Consider the following 19,055-nt stretch of genomic DNA (forward strand, 5'->3'; position numbering starts at 1 on the left):
ATTTCAGTTTTAATATGAGGTTTTTCTGCTTACTCTGGGTTTTTATTCTTAGCTATTTTTCTGGCTCTATATCACCACTTGCATATCAAGAGAGCACATTACTCCTCAACCCTACAATTTGCTTTATGTCAGTACCCAAAAAAAAAAACAAAAACAAAAAACCCACAAAAAAAAAAAACTAAACTAAAATTACATGCCTGTTTTGATTTTGGTTATAAGAAGAAAGAGTATAAAAACTGCAGAATGTAAATATAACATTAGAGAAAAAAAAAAAAAACTGGTTTAGCCTGCTTGCTTTTCAAGCATGTTTGGTAGTGGAGCAGGCTACTGGAGGGATATAGCATGGTCTACTTATTTGCAAGGTTTTATTTTCTTTTAAAAATGGTAGTTTATCCTTCGTACCTGAAAATCTTTGCATTTTAACTTCCTGGTTTGAATTTTCATTTTTCACCAGTCAGCAGGTGCTGAGCAATTGCATTGTGTGTCACTTGCGGCTTTTGGGTTTTATTTCTCGCTTTTTGTTGTCTCTTTGTTCATTGCATGGTATTGCTGCTCTTGTTGGTTCATTTTCCTTCCGTTATTAAACTGTTCTACTTTTCTTATCTTGACCCACAAAATTTACCTTTTCTCCACTTCTCAACCATGGGCAGATGTGTGTGTGAATGAGCATGGTACTTTCTGGCTGGAGTAACACCACAGCAGTATTATAAAATATTGTTTTATCTTTTTATCTCCTATGAAGTTATTGCCAGATTATGCATACTTCTCTTTTGCTGTATGAAGCTTGTTTTGTGCTTAATCAGCAAATGCTTAAGCTACTAAGCATTACTAAGATAATTATTCTGAATTACACTTGTCATAAAATTTTGCAGTTTTTAACAATATTATTGTTATAATTAGAAAATTCTTCTACTTCTATCTGCAGACCACTGTTGCAAGAGAGCTAGCCTATTTAGAGAGATCACAATTTGTTTTTTGTGGTATCTGAAGTAATTTTCCCACTAGGACAAAATGGTACTTACATGTACTAGGACAAATTGGTACTTATTAGTAAGTACCAATGGTACTTACTAACAAAAGACAGACTTAGTGAACTTGGTCTTCATTAACATGTTTTTACACAGCTGTACTCTCTTTGTCCCCTAGTGCCTAATCAACAACATCTAGATCAAGGGCAGTGCTGGAAACTACTCACAGAATTGTTCATGTTTACCTGAATTTACCTGTCTTATTATAAAACTCAGACTGCAGAGTCACAAACCCACGAATCCATAGAGTGGATGAGGTTGGAAAGTACCTCTGGAAGACACCTGGTCCAACCCCCTGCTCAAGCAAAGTCACCTCTGGGAGGCTGCCTTTGATCACACTTTGATCACATTTAGATGGCTTTTGAATAACTCCAAATATTGGAGTCTTCACATCTTATCTGAGTGATCTGTGCCAGTGCTTGGTCACCTGTACAGGTTTTCCTGATGTTCAGACAACACCTCCTGTGTTTCAGCTTGTGCCCAGACCTTTCATTCACATGTGTGGATCATCTGATCCACAGTCCTGGATCAGAATGGAGCTGTAGTTGAAAGCACCACAAACACCCTCTTGTTTAAACACTGTTCTAAACCAAGAAGAAATAATAATGTTGCTGCTGATTTGGCTGTTTTCTGCTCTGATCTGTGTCTCTGTATGTGAACATCCAAATCCAAACACTTATTGGCTTACATTCCCTGTTTCTGAACACTACAAAATCATCCAGCTCTTTCCAGCTAGGCAAAAGCCTGGAAAGTGATAATCTTTTCATGCAGAGAACCCAAGAAACTTGAACATGGAAAATGAAAATGTGAATTCATGAAGAATTAATACCGTTTCCTTGTTCTTCTCCTGTGCCCATCAGTATGTTGTACAAATAAATAGAAAAGGACTGTTGTTAAACCGATTGCCTTTTCTGGTTTGGCAGCTCAGTGTTGAGGAGCACAAACCAGATGTACTTAGAGACTGTGTTGTATGTTTCCTAAGATCTTCCACTTTCCAAAAAAATCAAGAATTGGAAATACTAAATTGTACTGTGAAATGCCTTAAAGTAAAAGTCAGAGTTTTATGTCAGCTGCTTTCCCTGTCTCAAGTCACTGAAAAAAGTGAAAGCATAAAACAAAAAAACCCCTCAAACCAAACAAACCCAAAGCCCAACAAAACCCAAGAAGGGCTGGTGCATGAAAAGGACAAGAACAAGTTTTTCTTCTATTCCAAAGATATACATATATAATTGGCCGTGTTTGATCCTAATCATTAAGGCCTGTTCATCGGACAGCATGGCAAACCCCACGAGAGACAGTTTTTTGCTTGATTTTGAAATCAAACACTTGAAAAAAATTCCCAGACACTTGAAAAAAAATTAATCTGCTTTGCTGCAAAAGTGTCAGTGTGACTGGACAGCCTTTTACACTCCATTTATCAAAGTGCTCTTTGCTCTCATTTTGAGGCCAGCTTCGAGCAATACACAATTCTGACAATGCGAGAAACACTCAGGGGAGCAAAGAGCTTTGCACGAACAAAATTCTTGTCCTTTTCTTTTTTGTTTTTAGTTCTGGCACATGCTGTTCTGTACATGGAGCTTTTCCTTCCAGTGTCACTGAGAAGAAGAAAGTTGAAATGAACAGCTATACACATTCAGAGAGCTTTTCACAACAAGGTGCAGGAGACATCAGAGGAGCTGAATACTAAATAGAACTGTGGTTTCATCATGAAGAAGAAAATATGGTGAAAACAACAAAACCTTGAAAGTGCAGAAAATACAGCTCTTAGGACAACTGGTGCCAATCAGATAACTTTGTGAAGCCTATTTCTGAGGTGCTGTCATTAAAACTGCATAAGGAAAAACCAAGTTAGGACTGCATATTGATTTTTGATGTACCAGCATTACTGCAGTCATGAGTAGCTGACTTGAAATTACTTGCAAGGCTGCATGGGTTCGCAGCAGAAGAATAGAGACCTTCCCTTGGTGAACCACAAACTTATGGAAGCCAGGAGATTTCATTTACTTATATGTACTGATAAATAAGTATAAATTTAAGTTAGATATTAGGAAGAAATCCTTCCTTGTGAAGGTCGTGAGGGCCTGGCATAGAGTGCCCAGACTAGCTGAGGCTGCACCTGCATCCCTGGAAGTGTCCAAGGCCAGGCTGGACAGGGTTTGGAGCAGCCTGGGATGGTAGATGTCTCTGCCCATGGCAGGGTGTGGAACTGGATGAACTTTAAGGTCCCTTCCAACCCAAACCATTCTTTGATTCTATGACATATATATGCTTAAACATCACTGTAGATACAATCGTTGAAACCTTTGGGGTATTCAGGAGTTTTTCTTGGAAGTCATCTAAACCTGAAGAGGTTGGTGAACTCTCTTTTTACTGAGTTGCTTTTCCTGTGCTAAAGTCTGAGCATTCACATCAGCACAGGTGGAACGATTTCTACTGGGAAATCATTTAGATTTTCCTGCTCATCCTGCAAACCATGCTCTATTGAGGGCTTTAATATAAGTTTGAAGAAGGCATTTTTTTCCTGACTTAAAGTGTATTCATCTTGACTTTTTGTTCAGCTAGCTGTGTATGGAAATAGATTAATCATCTGCAGCTCACCCTGTTCCCTCATTTCACCTCCAGCATCATCAGCAAGCAGGTGCCATGTACAAAGTCTGCCTGACAGGCTGGAGTAAGTCGGTTTGAAAGAAAGATCTGACACTTGGGACAGGAGGGGCACATCACACACTTTTGTGATTGTTCACAGTAAACCTGCACAATGTTACCACTAAATGCTTCTTTAGAAAGCAGAGGAAAAGAGAATTCAATCTTGTATGCACCAGTTTCCTTCTTTCAGTATACAGTGCTACACAATGGGATGAAGAAAGATGAGATTTTGTGTGACTGCTGAGCCAAGACTAGAGAAATTGCTGTCTGATGTTTAAGAAAGCTAAAATTCCCCAAATCCTCAGAATAAGTGTGCAACCTGCAACAACTGGGGGGTCAACTTCACCCGTAACAGTACAAGTTTTATGAAAAGTGAGACAAAGGCAGTTGATCGACCTTCATGTCTTTAGATATATATTTCATTATTTTCTTTATTTTCTCTATGAATTCCAGACATTTCCCACCCAGAATTACTCAATTTTCCTTCTTATAGATATCCCCCCAAGAGCAGAACCCCTCACCTAAGCCTTCTTTTCTTTTCTCATCAGTCAGTGGATCAACAGGAATTAATTTTTCAAAGGACAGGTGGCAGTATTCTCTTTCTCCTCATCTGGCTTTCGATTTCTTCACGTTGTGTTCATAACACTTTGCAACTGATCCAGGTCAGGGCTTATTTGATGATTTGAGTAGCAATTCAAGCCAGAGAAGGTCCAGGTCAGTTGTAGCTTGAGCAGGAGTTGCAAGGGTGTGAACTTTGTTAAAATACCAGAATCCAGTTTAACACTTCCCATTTGAGTGGTACTTTGCAGTGTAAAACAATCAGCTGCAATAATCAAGCAGAGGGAAGTGAGTGCCATTTTCTCACATGATATTTTTCTTTCCTTTCTATTTTTAACTGGACAGTCTTACAAGCACTCTTCTATTTTAAGAATAATTTAAGAAGGAGAGCCTGTAACCTGCAGAATCAGGAAGAGCTGGGAGAGTGATTTTACCTCTTACAGTTTTATATTTCTTCTCTTCTCTCTCTGTACCTCATACTTAAGGCTACCAAACTGTAACTACCCAGGTTCTTTGGATCAGTGAGCAAGTACTGTCCTGAGGTGGGATATTAAAGGGAATTTTGAAGAGGGATCATAGATTTCCAGCTGTCTTTCTGTCTCTGGGTATATGTACTGGTTCATGTAATAGGAAATGGGGTGAATCATATTTAATTTATATCAATAGCTCAAAATATGCTATGCTAGAACTCTGATTTCACAAAAAATAATGCTCTTCTAATGGTTTGAGCCAAAATCTCATTAAAAGAGTACGAAAAGCTGCTATCCTTCAGTTTTATTCTTTCTCCCTCTCCATTCAGAGTTGTGATGTATAGGATCTTGCAGAAATTAATTAGGGATATCCAACCCCTTAAATAGAAACTGTCTTCTTATTATGTGGACCAAGGCGTGGGTCATCTGCTCTTTCATAATGCAGGCAGCATTAGAGCTGCCAGGCAGAATACTCAAAGCAAAAATGCTAATTGAGAAAAGACACAAATATTCTTAAACCAGATTATTGCTAGCCAATACTAAGTAAAATAGTCAAACTTTTCATTACCCAAAACTGAATGTGAGCTGGAGTGCAAATTTTAAGTAGTTTTGTGCCAGTGTATGGAGATCTTTCATAAAAAATTTATTGGTTGTCTTCTCTCTCTATCCCTTTGCTATCACCCGTTCAGTGGATCATCAGAATCCTAATGATGTAGTAACAATTCTAAGTTTCTTTGTAATGAAACTGATGAAGAGGTTTTAACTTCTTTAAAATAGGTTTTAACTTCTGTGGTTTTTTTGCTTATCCAGTGTCTGACATGATATCCAAAGTCAGAGACAATCCTGTCATGACCTTGAAAAGAGTGATTACTCTCTAGCTATTTTCTGTTATGTTTTGCATAAAGTCAGTAATCCTTTAATAGATTGAAGACATTCCTCAGAAGAAAGCTGGGTATTGTGAAGAGGCAATTAGTGAAATATTCTGTAAGACTGATATATAATTCTGATGCTGAGGATTAGGTAACTCAGAAAAGGCAATATGATTAATTCTTTATTTGTTTTCTCTGTGTATGAGTACAGAATACTTTTTTTTTTTTTTTGTATGTGATAGTGATAGAGGTGTAATGATAAGCTGGAAGATGGTGTGAGATATTCATGATGCTCACGCACAGGGATATAAGTGGTGATGTCAGTCAGTGGCATTTTTGTAAGTGCTGCTGCATGCCCCGTAATCATGCTTGTTCCACACAGAAAGATGTGATATTTCTAAAAAGGAGCTACATCTTTTGCTCAGATTTTACCACCTTTATCCTGCATACATCAGTTTTATTATGGGGTTTTTTTATTGTTTTGTTTTGTTTTGTTTTCACACCAGATTTGCCCAAAAATAAAGTTCTCCTTGTGCAGCTTCAGAGAATAGCTTGTGGTTTCCATGAGATCCTTTGGTCTAGAGGGGAGTTTTAGTGTACTTGCCCACAAATGCACTAAAAATTCAGATAGAAAAGCAACAGGATAATAAAAAGTGTTTCTGCCTCTGACTCTGCAGCCTGACTGTGCCAGGGAAGACACCAGGAATTGAAATCTCTGCTGGCCAACATGGTGATGGATGGCCTTGCAAAGTTTGCTGACAGTGGCAGGACAGACCATCAGCAAAGAGCTGCACAAAGCAGTTACAGGAAAAACATTTTAAATAGAATTCAGTGTAGATGAAGTACAACAATGGAAGTGTGAAAAGAACAACCCTGACCTCACCTATAGAGAGATGGGTTGTAGTACTGAAGAGCGAAACCATGGATGTGCAACAGCTGCTGGCACAAAATAACTGCCCTCAGAAAATGACAAAAAAGTGAATTAAATAGAAGTTTTGAGGAGAGGGAGAATAAAAGAATACTGCTATTTCGAGCATGACATACCCAGATCTTGGATACTTCAAGCTTCTTCCATACTTCATTCTCTTCAAATTCAAAAGAGATATAGTTTAACAGAAAAATATTGTGATAATGGTAGCAGTTGAGATCAGAAATAAAAAGCTGTTAAATGGACTAGAACTATCCAGTCTGGAGAGGGCAGCAGAAACCCACCAACTTTAGCAAAGGGCTGTCCTGTGCCCCTCTCAGAGGAGAGAACTCTGAGGGCAGGATGGAAGCTAAGCCTGGGAGATGGGGAAGGAGAGATGGTTTACTGCTTGCTTTTCACTGCCCAAATCCGCACTTTTTGGCAGTAAAATAAACTAATGCTTCTCAACCTGAGTCAGCTGTGCTCATAACAGTAACAGGTCACAAATATCCCTATCTTTACCATGATACATGAGCTTTATATTCTGGTTTTAGTCTGTATTTTCTGCCCAGGACCACTGGGCACAGGTGGTCTGGCCATTAGCCAAGGCTGACACACCAAAGGGGCTTCTCCATCTCTTGAATCAGCACCACTTAAGAAGTCAAGGCAGTATGAAGGAAAAGGGAAACTATATCTCTATTATACATCTACTGTCAAGGTTGACAGTAGTTGCTCCACTGGGTCTCATACTCTTATGATCAATTATGTTAACACAAAACAGTTTTTTCTGAAACTCTCTAGGAAAGGTTTGTCAGTGAGCAATGGGATTGACTTTCAACAACAAGATAGTTTGAAAGTTCATCTCTGTTAGGTAAAAATTCCCTGCAAGTAAAAATCAGGTCCTTTACATTTTCAATACTTAAAATCTGGGGTTTTTTTCCTCCATGAAGATTCTCCAGTAACTGGCAAACTTTGCCCAATAAAGTAGTCAGAATGGATTTTCAGATGGGCTATTAAAAAAAAAATTAAGAAAAATAATTAAAAAAAAAATCCCATTGCTCACTGACAAACTGCCCAATAAAGTAGTCAGAATGGATTTTCAGGTGGGCTATTAAAAAAAATAATTATCCTCCATAATGCTAGTTTTATGAAAATATTACTATCTTTACATATTTTTCATAATGAATTACAAATTCAGGCTGCCCTTCAGAACAGAGGAATTAACTGTACATTCATCATCATATAAATGAATCAAAGTAGTGTGGCTTTGTGGCTTAGTTGTTTTTCTGAAATACCTGTTTTAACAGGCCTTGAGCAAAGAAATGTTCAAACATTTATCCTTTAATTATAAAAAATAAAGTACAAAAAGGAATGCATAACTAATTTTATAGACTTGAATTAATTTAAAATAATTTGTGTGAGAACTGATAGCCTTGGCCAACAGCTAATAAAAACCAATGGGAACTATCTTGTATATTGCTATTTACATTTACTTGGAAACATGTAATTATTATTCTTCTCTTAATGGAGTTTTCTTCTGGCAGGATTAAGGTGGGAAAATCTCATAGAAAATATTTAAATTGCTTGAAGTCTTCCTCAATTTCAGTATCATGACTGTGAGATTTCCATGGATTGGTCCACTTATTTTAAGCAGAAATATGTTTTTTTGCTTCAAACTTACAGTATTAATTGTTTTTTGGGTTTTTATCCCCACTATCTCATGGCTTTCCAGAACTATATAGCATCAGTAGGTTCAGCTTGGGAAGTCACTAAGGCAATTCAGTTTGCAAGTGGTCTTTTGCAGTTAAAACTGTCCACAAAATAAATTTCACCCTTGTAGCTGACAAGTATTTTGATTAAAGCTTCACACATAGATATTACATTTTAAAAAGGGCACAAATGACTGATACTACTTTCCAGCAGAAACTCTAATGGAGCTACTTCAAAGGAATGTACTTGTTTCACTGTGCTTTTTTTTTAGGAAATAGGATTTTACTTTAGTGATGTTGTTTTATATTTGCTCTCTCTATGTGTTATATACAAAGATAGTATCTATGCCAGCTGCTGTGTGATACTTAGAAGAGGAGGGAAGAGCCCAGAAGGAGAAGAGGTATCTGTTAACATCTCATGGATAAAAGGGACTTGTGAACCAAACATAATTGATTTCTACATCAATCATTTTTGCTTACATCCTTTTCACACATCCTTAATATATGAAACTGGCTCCATAGCTCTGCATGTGACATAGGTGGCCTCATTTTAATCAACAGCTTTATATAATGGTTATATTAATTTCCAAAAAGATTTTAAGAAGTTGTGCATGTTCTAGTTGCTGTATGTAGTCTTCCTGTAAAGCAGACAGAACATGGGAGATAAAACTCTCTGCAGCTGAGACCTGTCTGTGACTGGGGAGATGAAAGTGGCCAAAAAGGAGCAGATCTTTGGCTTGGACAGGAGATTTCCACTTGCAGGATGTACTGCAGAGCCCTGGGACACAGTAAATTGTGACAATGGATGACATCCACTTACAGGTAATGAAAGCTACCAACAACCTTTGCATGATCCTCAGGAAAGTCTGAGGAAAACTTGGGAAAGCTTTATTGCACACTCAAGAAACCAGTGATTCGGTATTGTAGATGCTTATTTTCTTGTAATTTTAGCTTTCCCCTATTGTTTTAAGTATGGGGAATTTAGCTGTGTGATTAATTGTTCACAGGTGGGAAGAGTACCAAAGAGATGTGTTTAGCTCAGTTTCCCTCTACTTGCCAGAAGGCTCGTGCCTGAGACTGCCCTCACAATTCCCACCTCACTGCCATCATTGCCAGGAAGCTCTCTCCAGCGTGTGACTGACACATAAATGTATAAATGCAGGCTGATCTCCTTGGATAAGTATTGACACTTAGTGTAGGAGTAGTTAAAGTCAACATGTCTTAAATATAAAAGGATTCATATTAAAAGATTAATACAAAAAAGATTTCACAGCTTCTGCTCTTTCAACTTTTGCAATAGCTGACATAAGTTTATTTCCTATAGGGTCAAACTTCTCTACTAGAGTAGCCTCTAGAGGGTGAAGTAATGGGCAAGGGCATGTGTCAGGTAACATGAATTTAAATGAGGAAAAAACTAGCAAACACAAGCCTAACAAACCTAGCTGAGGCCTTCCCAGAACTATCCCTCAGGCTAGATGGCATAACCTTTTGAACAGGCTTCAATAATTTTGTGGCTTGTCTTTTTTGTGGATTATTAATAGTAGTAAAAAAGCTTGATAGAATGCACATAATTAAAATTTTAAAGTTGTGAGGAGCTCCAAACAAAAATGACAGAAGAATAAGATATTGTTTGAGACTGAGGTATCCTAAGATATCTTTACTCTGGAAGACAGCCGTGGAATTTCACAGGAACTTGGAGCCTTCTGTCGGACCACAGATGAATACAAAACAACCTTTGCTGCAAACCACTGCCAGGTTAGAGGGCTCAAAAGAAGCTCAAGTATTCACCTAATCACAGTCTATTAGAGTGGCTTTCTCAGCCAGATTAGGTCTCTAAGCTTTGTGTCCAGTGCATGAGGAAAAGTGAAGCATCTCAGAGGAATCAGTCCTGAGCTGACCACTCAGGTTTTGACTGGAGGTCCCCTCCAATTCCAGTGATGCAAAAGACCAAGGGTATTTTTATGTTGTGTTACTTTTGTGTTGAGAAAAACTTTATGAAAGTCCTGAAGTGTTTTGAAATTAGGACTCTCCAATGTTAGTGGAATATGGGCATTTATGTGCTTTGCTAGTGAGCATTACTGAAGTTGTCCTGTAGTCAGAACATTTTTCAGCACCAAAAACTCAATCCCAGGTTAACATGACTGTGTTGAAAGCATGGAATGCCTTGAATTAGGCATTCAGCATCATAAAATGTTGAACATCTTTCTCATTTTCAAAGTCTGCTCTAGACATCCCAAAATCTGAGGTGTGTCCAGAACCTGACTGCTTCAATGAAGTTACAGACATAGCAGCATTTATATGTCTCTAATATTCTAGAGAGTGAGTTGCAGTTCTTAACATTTGTTACCAGATAGCTCCTGTGCAGTCAGCAAACTGCATTTTCATAAATGGTTAACGCAGGCCCAGCATTTTAGTTTTAGAATGAGGTCATTATGGCTTGGGATCTGAATTCAGGTTTGCTGTCATAGGTTATTGCTGGAGTCACTTGGCAATCCTCTATCCTGAGAAAATAAAGATTGTAGCTTAGTTAAGAAATAAGCAAACACAATACACAACCAACTTTCTGAGCTAGACATCTGGAGAGACTTCATTACAACCCTAATAAATAAAATAAGCTCAATTCTAATGCTTCCCTATTTTGAAGGAGATGTTCATATGCTGAACAAGTATGGTAAATCCTATCCCCTTTGGGTTTTTGACTCTGTACCTGTTAGCACTATTTGATAGGTGTTTCCCAGAGGAGTTAAAAAACATCAGTGTGCAGGAAGGGAGATTATCTGGAGTGTAATGAATCTTTCGACTACAACAAGCACCATCCATCACTGTCACACAGAGAAGTTGGTGTGATCTGAAGATCTGCCATCCCTTGAAGCAGACCATCCAGCCCCCTGAGTTCACCCTATTTGTTCTTACATGGTTTTTGAAAAGGTTATCTTTGATTCTGGCAGGCCTACCTCTCTGTTCTGTTTACTTACATCTGACTAGTGAAATTACAGCATAGCAGGAGGTCCTCTACATGAGTAGGCATCAAATGAGAAGAGCAAACACTCTTACAGCACAATTTTGGAGAATACTTAATGCTGTTTTCTGCACATTAATTTATGGAAACACAAACAGCAGTAGGGGCAAACAAATACCTTTGAAAAACAACCTTTTTGCTGTGTCAATACCCAGCTTGTCTTCAACTGGAAGAGTGTCTAAGTAAATTTGACCACCTAGAAGAGAGTAGAATGAAAATTCAGGTTACTTACATTTTAATGTGTCCTAGACCAGCCTGTCCCACACATTAATTGCAGGATTAGAGAGGTTTGTGTTCCATTACCAGGAGAAGATTTAAAAAGTCATGTGTGGGCATATTCTCTGCTTCATCTAGAGATTAGAATTTTTTACTAAAACCTTAACAAATATCTTAGTAAACACTGACAAATGTATAGTGACCTTAGTAAAGGCTAATTCTTGATCCTGTGCAGGGGGAAGGAGAGCCTTCTTATGCTGATGGGAAAGCAGAACTATCTTCTGCTGGGTAGCTTAAGCTGCTCAGTTGGGCAGGCTGTAATACCAAAGTGTGGCTAAGAGCTTGTAACAGATGCCATTTAAGCTTGACTTTACAGAAATGAGCTTTCACCTCTAATTTTCTTCCCCCTGTAGTGCTGCACAGAGGACTTTTGCTTTACAGAGCAATTAGGCACTATAATTACTCTGAACTATGCTTCAGTGGCACCTACAGACTTGCCTTGCACTGTGGTTTGATTTTTTTATTATTTATTTTTACATTAGTGTTCTATCTTCCAGTTGGTCTGTGCCCTTAGATTTGAATACACATTCCCTGCAACTTTTAAAAATTCCTTTATACCTTTTAGAGAATAAACACCTCTAAAAGTTGAAAAGTAAGGTGTTGTTTTGTTGAAGTCTTTGCTGAATTGTTCACTTCTAGGGAATACTGGCTTTCAAGTTGCTGGTGTAAGGAGTCCCAGGTTTCTATAGCACGGCATATTATATTATAATTATAATAATGAGAGGTCACATGATGATCAGAGTTTTTCAAAAGCACCCATTTATTTCCTGCTTAGAAAAGACCTTTGTCAGGTAAAAATTGTTTTTTCACTTCTATTGAGTTATTGCATCTGGTGGGACGAAGATTTCTCTCTATATCTAAAAACAAAAATAAGGTTGCTGGAGGTTGCAATGCACGGCAGTGATTTAATTGATCCAGGGGCCTGCTGACTTCTTTCTTTTCAGAGCTGGCTGGCAGGATTCTCCTCTTGAAGTGGTCTGGGGTGGGTTTCTGCACTCTTCTGAAGAACTGGATTAACACACCCCTGTTGGATCCATGCACAGTGCCCTTTGCCCTGTCATGGTGATGTTTCCATCCAAAATTTGGCAGTGGTCTTTGCACAGGACGAAACAGAACACTATGCTCGCTTTGCTCAGAAAAGGCAGGAAAGCAGGAGGAACTGTTCATCCTCCACTTTGTATGGTTCCTTTATTTTTTAAATGTCTCCTCTTACTGCAGCATAAATGAAAAGAACGAAAAGAGGATTTATTCTAATTACACTGAAAACATATGTATGTAGCAGTATTATAATTTCCCTGGTGGCACGAGGGCACTGGAGCCTTCAGACAGAGATAAAACTTGAGCTGAGAACCTGAAAAAAGCCCTTCTTGTGCTGCAGGAGAATCTTAAGCAGGGCTGTTATCAATTGTCACCACCAGTATGTTCCCTCCTCCTGAGAACACCACAGGAGCTGTGCCTTTGGGACTGCAACATATTTACATGATCAGCCTTGTGGTATCCTAAATTCCATGCTCAGGGACCTCCTTCAGCTTGAACTAATCCAGAGAAGTATTCCAGTCATTTCTGGGAGGTGACTCCAGCTGCTCCATGTGGTGGTAGAAGGGTTCAGTGATGGTGGGATAGGTGGGCTTGCATGGGTGGGGTTTTGGCTACTCTTTTGGTTGTTTTTCTTTATTTTAAAGATGAAAGAAACACAAGCCAACTTCTTTCCTTTCTTGAAGGCAGGCAAAAGATGTCTCTTGGATTCCTCCTTCAAATAGTGCACAAATAATTCAAAGTAGAACAAATCGTAGGCAAGGAGTAAGGATCACTTCTTATACAGAATACTTAAATTTGTGCCAAGAAGCTCTGTTTCTGGTAAGTGTGATTAATTCTTTCTTGCTGACAGGACTAGGACTGCAGGTATCTTTTTTACCACCTGGAGAAGAAAGATATGAGAAGAAATAATTGTTGTGATAATTTCGATCATGCCAGACCTGGCTAGTAGGGCAAGAAATGGGAAAAAGAAGTGCAGACCAGAGAAAGAGCTATGCCTGTTTGAAACCATCTGGTGATACCTGCAGGCAGCAGGACAGAGATATCTGTAGCATTGCTTTCTCTGGAGCTCACTGTTGGGGGAATTCTGATTCAAGCAGCATGGCAGCCTACCTCCTTATTTTGGGCAGCATCCTCTGTCAGCTTTGTAGGTGAAAACCGAATCTAATTGTGGTGTAGGTGTTTCCCCAAGTGCATTCATAGCAGTGATCATTCTCTCGGGGAGCTCCTAGCAGCCTCCTGTCTTTGGGAAACTCTGTGTCAGCTCAGGCACAGCAGTAGATATGGAAATCCTGCAATTCTGGGAGCTCTGTGAGAAAAGTATTTTTAGGTTATTGTTTTGTTTTGTTTTGGTGTGCTTTTTGGTTTTTTTTTTTTGTTTGTTTGGTTGTTTGGTTTGGTTGTTTGGTTTTTTGGTTTTATGTTTTTGTTTTGGACTTGGTTTTTGTTTTTTTGGGAGAAGGATAAGTGGTTTAAAAGAGCACCAACTAATGACTTGGAGACCAAGACAGAACCCAAAAGCAGATCTTTCCTTTCCCCTCCTGCCTTTAGACCAAGTGCCTTCCAATCACCTAAAAGAAAATGGATTACACAGAGCTGTGGTTTCATCTTTGCGGCAGGATCAGTGCAACCAAATTTTCCTCTAATAAAAACCTGGAACCTTTTCTTTGTACGAATCATGAAAACTACACAGTCCTTTGTCACTCCTGAAACAGGGCAGGAGGTGAAGTGTAGGTGTACAAAGAACAATTCAGCCCCACTCAGTGACCAAAGCCAAGCCCAGCCTTTTCTTGCCCCACTTTCAATCCACAGAGAGCTGCACAAGGTGTGGGCTGGGAAACAGGATGGCCAAAACTGCACAGTCCAGCAATGCTAACAACAAAATTCCTTTTCTACCTGTGCCAAAGAGATGGCAGCAAAACAGCCAGTCCAGAGGAGAGCATGGGAGGAGGCAGGGAGGAGGAGAGATGGAGATGTTTTTTGGGAAGAAAACAAACCTGGAGCACAGCAACAGGAAGAGGGGGAGACCAGAAGGAAAGAAACTCATGTTTACAGAAACTCAGAATCATTTAGGTTAGAAAAGGCCTCTGAGATGTATGGCCGCATCATTACAATCAGTGTGATTACTAATTGTTCTTCTGTTTTAATAGGGTGTCAAGAATATCGAATACACAGTTAAGATTGGTCTGTTTTGTGGATATGAGAGATTTAATCTGTCTAGATGCTTTTACCTGTGGACAGGACAGCATGCCTCCCTCAAAAGTGGTGGTGTCTGACCACTGAATGGTCTTTTAACAAAATTTGTGGCTCATTTTACAAGACTAAGTTATTACTACAGGCTAGGAAATATTAGCAGTCTGCATTTCAGGCTTTTATATTCAGTAGTCCTCCATAACCTTTAGCTCTAGATCATCTTTAAAATCTTTTTAAAAAGAGATTGTTCTTAAGACTTGTTGTGACATTAGAGTTCAGCAGAAGTATTTAAACTGGTCGAAATAATACAATGCAGAAAATGTTTAAGTAATTATTTAATTGTCAAGCTTTACAAATGGATGCTAATCCTAATGATTTATCAATTTGTAGAATTGGTGTAGGAAGTGAATTTCTATTAAACTTTTCATTTTACTTTCTCTGTGTTTTTTGGCTGAACTCTCCACACCTGATCCAGTACTGAAAAAGGCCTAAACCCAAACTTTACAGCTTAACAGAATATATTTTTGTTCTTAGTATGACCAGAAAGAAGGATCATGAAATTGCCAGGAAGTTCTAGTTATAGAGTCATCAAATTTAGGAACCTAAAGGTTCTTAAGAACTGCTCCCTCTCATCATTTATTTGCCCTTGTCAAAATATTAATAAATTGATATACATACTAGAGTGTTGTTTTTTGAGTTTGTTTGGTTTGTTTTTTGCTTTTGTTTTTGTTTGTTTGTTTGTTTTTGGTTTTTAATGGGAGTCTGGGAGTGAATTTATTTCAAGAGAATTGGCAGTTTTATTTCCTTTAAACTGATCTTTAACACAGATAAATTTATTTCAATTTTTTTTTTTTTTTTTTTTTTGCTAATTAAAAGCTATATGTCCTTATGATTTTGTTCATTGTGATACTTTTAATTGGCAGCATATCTAGTGCTGCTTTTTTTTTTAAAGGACTCTGTTCTTGACAATTTGGAAATTAGAAAATTTGGATTGGTAGAAGAAAATTTGCAATGAAAGAGAGGCATTTTGGAAATACAATCTTTTTCTTGAGAAATGTATCCTTTATCACTTAGCCACTAAGAAACAAGTACTTTTTTTTTAAAATTGTTTTTATTTCCCCAACTGTATATAGGCTAAAGGATGAGTGTAGGTTAAGTCTAATTGACAGAGGGTCTTGGCCAGCTCCCTGCAAGGGGCAGGAGCAAAATTATCTGCAGCTGAGTACAATTAGCTCTGGCTGTTAATTGCAGGAACAAGAGGTCAAGACATGATGCAAAGAGGCAGCTTTGTAGCAAAAGCAGCTGGTAGGGGAGAGTGACATTAAAGGGAATAAGTGATAAGGACTGGGTGATGAATTGAATACAGACAGAAATGCACACTGGGGTTTTAGTCATTGGCTGCTTAATGCTCCTTCTTGCAGGTGGCCTTTGGTGACCTTTGCTTTCTCAACATGAGAATCACAGCAAGAGTAGTTTTTGGTCAGTACTTTCAGTGGCTTCTGTGGTTTGCAAGACACAAAGTTATTTAGCTGGTGGAAGTTAGACTTTAATAAGTGAAAATGGAGGCTGTAAGGCCCCTGGAAAGATCCCTTTTCCCCCGTCTCTTTGTTTGGAAGACGAAGGAATTCATATTAATCAAAATACCGGAAGAGTTCCCTTGTATGCTCCTCCTTCTAGCGGGGAACGTTGACAATCCAGTGATACAGACCTTCATCTCTTTTTCCTTTTCGCCCCTTTGAATTTCCAGGTATCACATTCTGATTTGCTTTATTTGGCACAAGGCTAAGACTTTCAGAAGAGTCTAACATCTAAAAGTGCCTTGTTGTAAAAATTCCACAAACCAAGAAACTTTCACAGGGGTTTGTTTTTATAAAGATGTTAATACAAGTTAATATATGTTCAACACTTTCTAAAATTTCAGTCTTTTTAGTGTGAATATCAAGTAGTCCCAGTAGGACCAACTGATTTCAGCTATCCACACTCTACAAATAACTCCATTATAGGGGTAATTTTATCATTATTGGTAGAATAAAACCTTCCAAGCACATCTGAAGATCCTATTGATAATGTCACTGGAGAATCTAAACAATATAGAAACCAAAATGAATTGTTGGAGCAGCTGGTGAGGCACCAGCTCTTCCACCTGTAGGAAACATGCCCTTGGCAAGTTAACAATACTCCTCAGGAAAGCTCTGTGTCCCTCAGGAATCTGGGTGCAGAATCTCCAAGCTGAAGGCTTCTACACCAAGACCCCAGCCACAGTCACAAAACAACTCATTGTTACAAGTCTGAGCTCACGTTTGGCTGTGTGGCTGTTGTGTCTCTATGGTTAATTGCACAGAGAATGCCACCCTGTGCTGCCATGTAGGATGACTGGCATTTGCAACAATTTTTCAACCTTATTTTCTTTGTTAGAACAGTCAAATTTTGCAAAAGTACATAGATTTTGACAGATTTTCATTCAATATTAAACTCTGTGAATGACAAACCATTATGTTGCTCCATCTTCTCTGCAAGGAGGAGGATACTCATGTAATTGTTCCTTCTTTCCTTGCAGGGAATGAATCTTTCAAGAACCCTCAAATGGTAAAAAATCAGCGCTCAGCTCCACTGAAGAAGTGTAGGATCATTTAGTTGCCTTCCAGCTTAAATCAAGACACCTCTAAGATTCCTAAATGTAAGTCTTCTGGTGGTGAATTTGTCATGCAAGGGAATTTACAGAGTTGTTTTCTATGAATACAGAGTCAGGTGGCTGCAGTAACAATCCACCCTAGAATCTGTGTTTGAGCTTGACATAAAAGAGCAAGTTGCTTTCGTCTGAATTACAAGAAAGACTTTGAAAAATAGAAGGGAAAGAGATAAAAATACAAAGTAGTGTGAGTTTTTGGGATACTGGGAACAGCTTTTTTGTTCTTCTTATTTTAATTTTATTGTATTTACTAGAAAAGAAGATACTTGGGGGAAAAGAGAAAGAGAACTCAAATTTTAAGGGACTCACACTATTTCTGGATGTTAGAATCTGTCTTGAGTAGCTACATAGGAATTTCCTGATGTACATTATATAGGAACTGTAAAAATAATACTTCTCAGTGAAAAGTTACAAGAGTCAATTATTCATTTTTATTCAGAGTTATTAATGAATATTTATTGTTTAATTCACAGTTATTAATTTCATTAAGAAAATGTAAACATTTCTGTCCCTTTTGGCACTGAGAGAAAAAATTTATATGGGTATAGTATTTTACCTTTGACCAGCTGTGGTCTTTCACACAGCTCAGAGAGAATAAACACAACTTTTTGGGTTTTTGAGACTTTTTTCAACTTTTATGGGTTTTCTGCTGGCCCTGTTCTGTGCCCTGTCTGCATTAAGGTCATATGACAATCTCTGTGAGCATTGTTATGAGGTCTTTCCAGAGAATTAAAGATTATAATTTTATTTCCATGTCCTAGCATTACATTAAAAAAAAACCAAAAACAAAACAAAAGCAGTAAACAAAACCCAAAAATCAGATTAAAAGGACTTCATGGTTTTATTGCATGCTTAACCCCTGGATAAGAGTAGATTCATATTTCCTTCCCACTGACCAAAGTAAGTACTTTCATCAGCTGGCAATTAACCTTTAATAAATGCTTTATAAAAATCAAACACTTATTTGTAACAGTTCATTTGAAATGTAAATACTTTGTGTGTCAGGCAGTTGGTTTCACAGAACTTTCAAACCTTTTTCATGCAGCTTTAAGGGCTACAGTCACTAAGGGCAGCAAAGCCATGAAAACTTACAAAAGAAATACTAGAATGGAAATGTTTCACTGAAATAGAAAACTTGCTGATTACTTGTTAAATGAGGGCTGACAGTGAGATGAGGGTCTAGATTTGGTTTCTGTGCTCTTAATCCCTGTAGGAAATGGCTTCTTTTGCCTCTTTGACATCTTGTTCCAGCTGGGCTCCAGTTCAAAAGCCACTCCTTTCTCATGAATGTGATATGTGTTTATGGCTTTCAGTTTATGGATGCTGCAGAGGTTTTAATTTATACCAGAATTCCAAAACTGCCAATTGCAAATGCATTGGAATATTTTTTTGCCCACTAAGTGGCATCATTAAAGACCTCTGTGAATTAATCCTATTCATGTTAAAGGTTCCTTTTTTTTTTTTTAATATTTAATTTTTTTTAGTCATGAGGTATGTAATTGAGTGAATTCTTCCGAAACAGAAAATGTTATGGAAGAAAGCTGGTCAGAATTTGTTTTGTTGCTTTGGTATTTAACACCTCTGAAAATGCAATACCCTGTTTGATCACTGACTGCCTTTGAAGTTCTGTGCTTCCCAACCCTTTTATGTTGGGAG

The sequence above is a fragment of the Taeniopygia guttata genome, chromosome Z, assembly GCF_048771995.1.
Source record: "Taeniopygia guttata chromosome Z, bTaeGut7.mat, whole genome shotgun sequence".
In the NCBI taxonomy this organism is placed as follows: Eukaryota; Metazoa; Chordata; class Aves; order Passeriformes; family Estrildidae; genus Taeniopygia; species Taeniopygia guttata.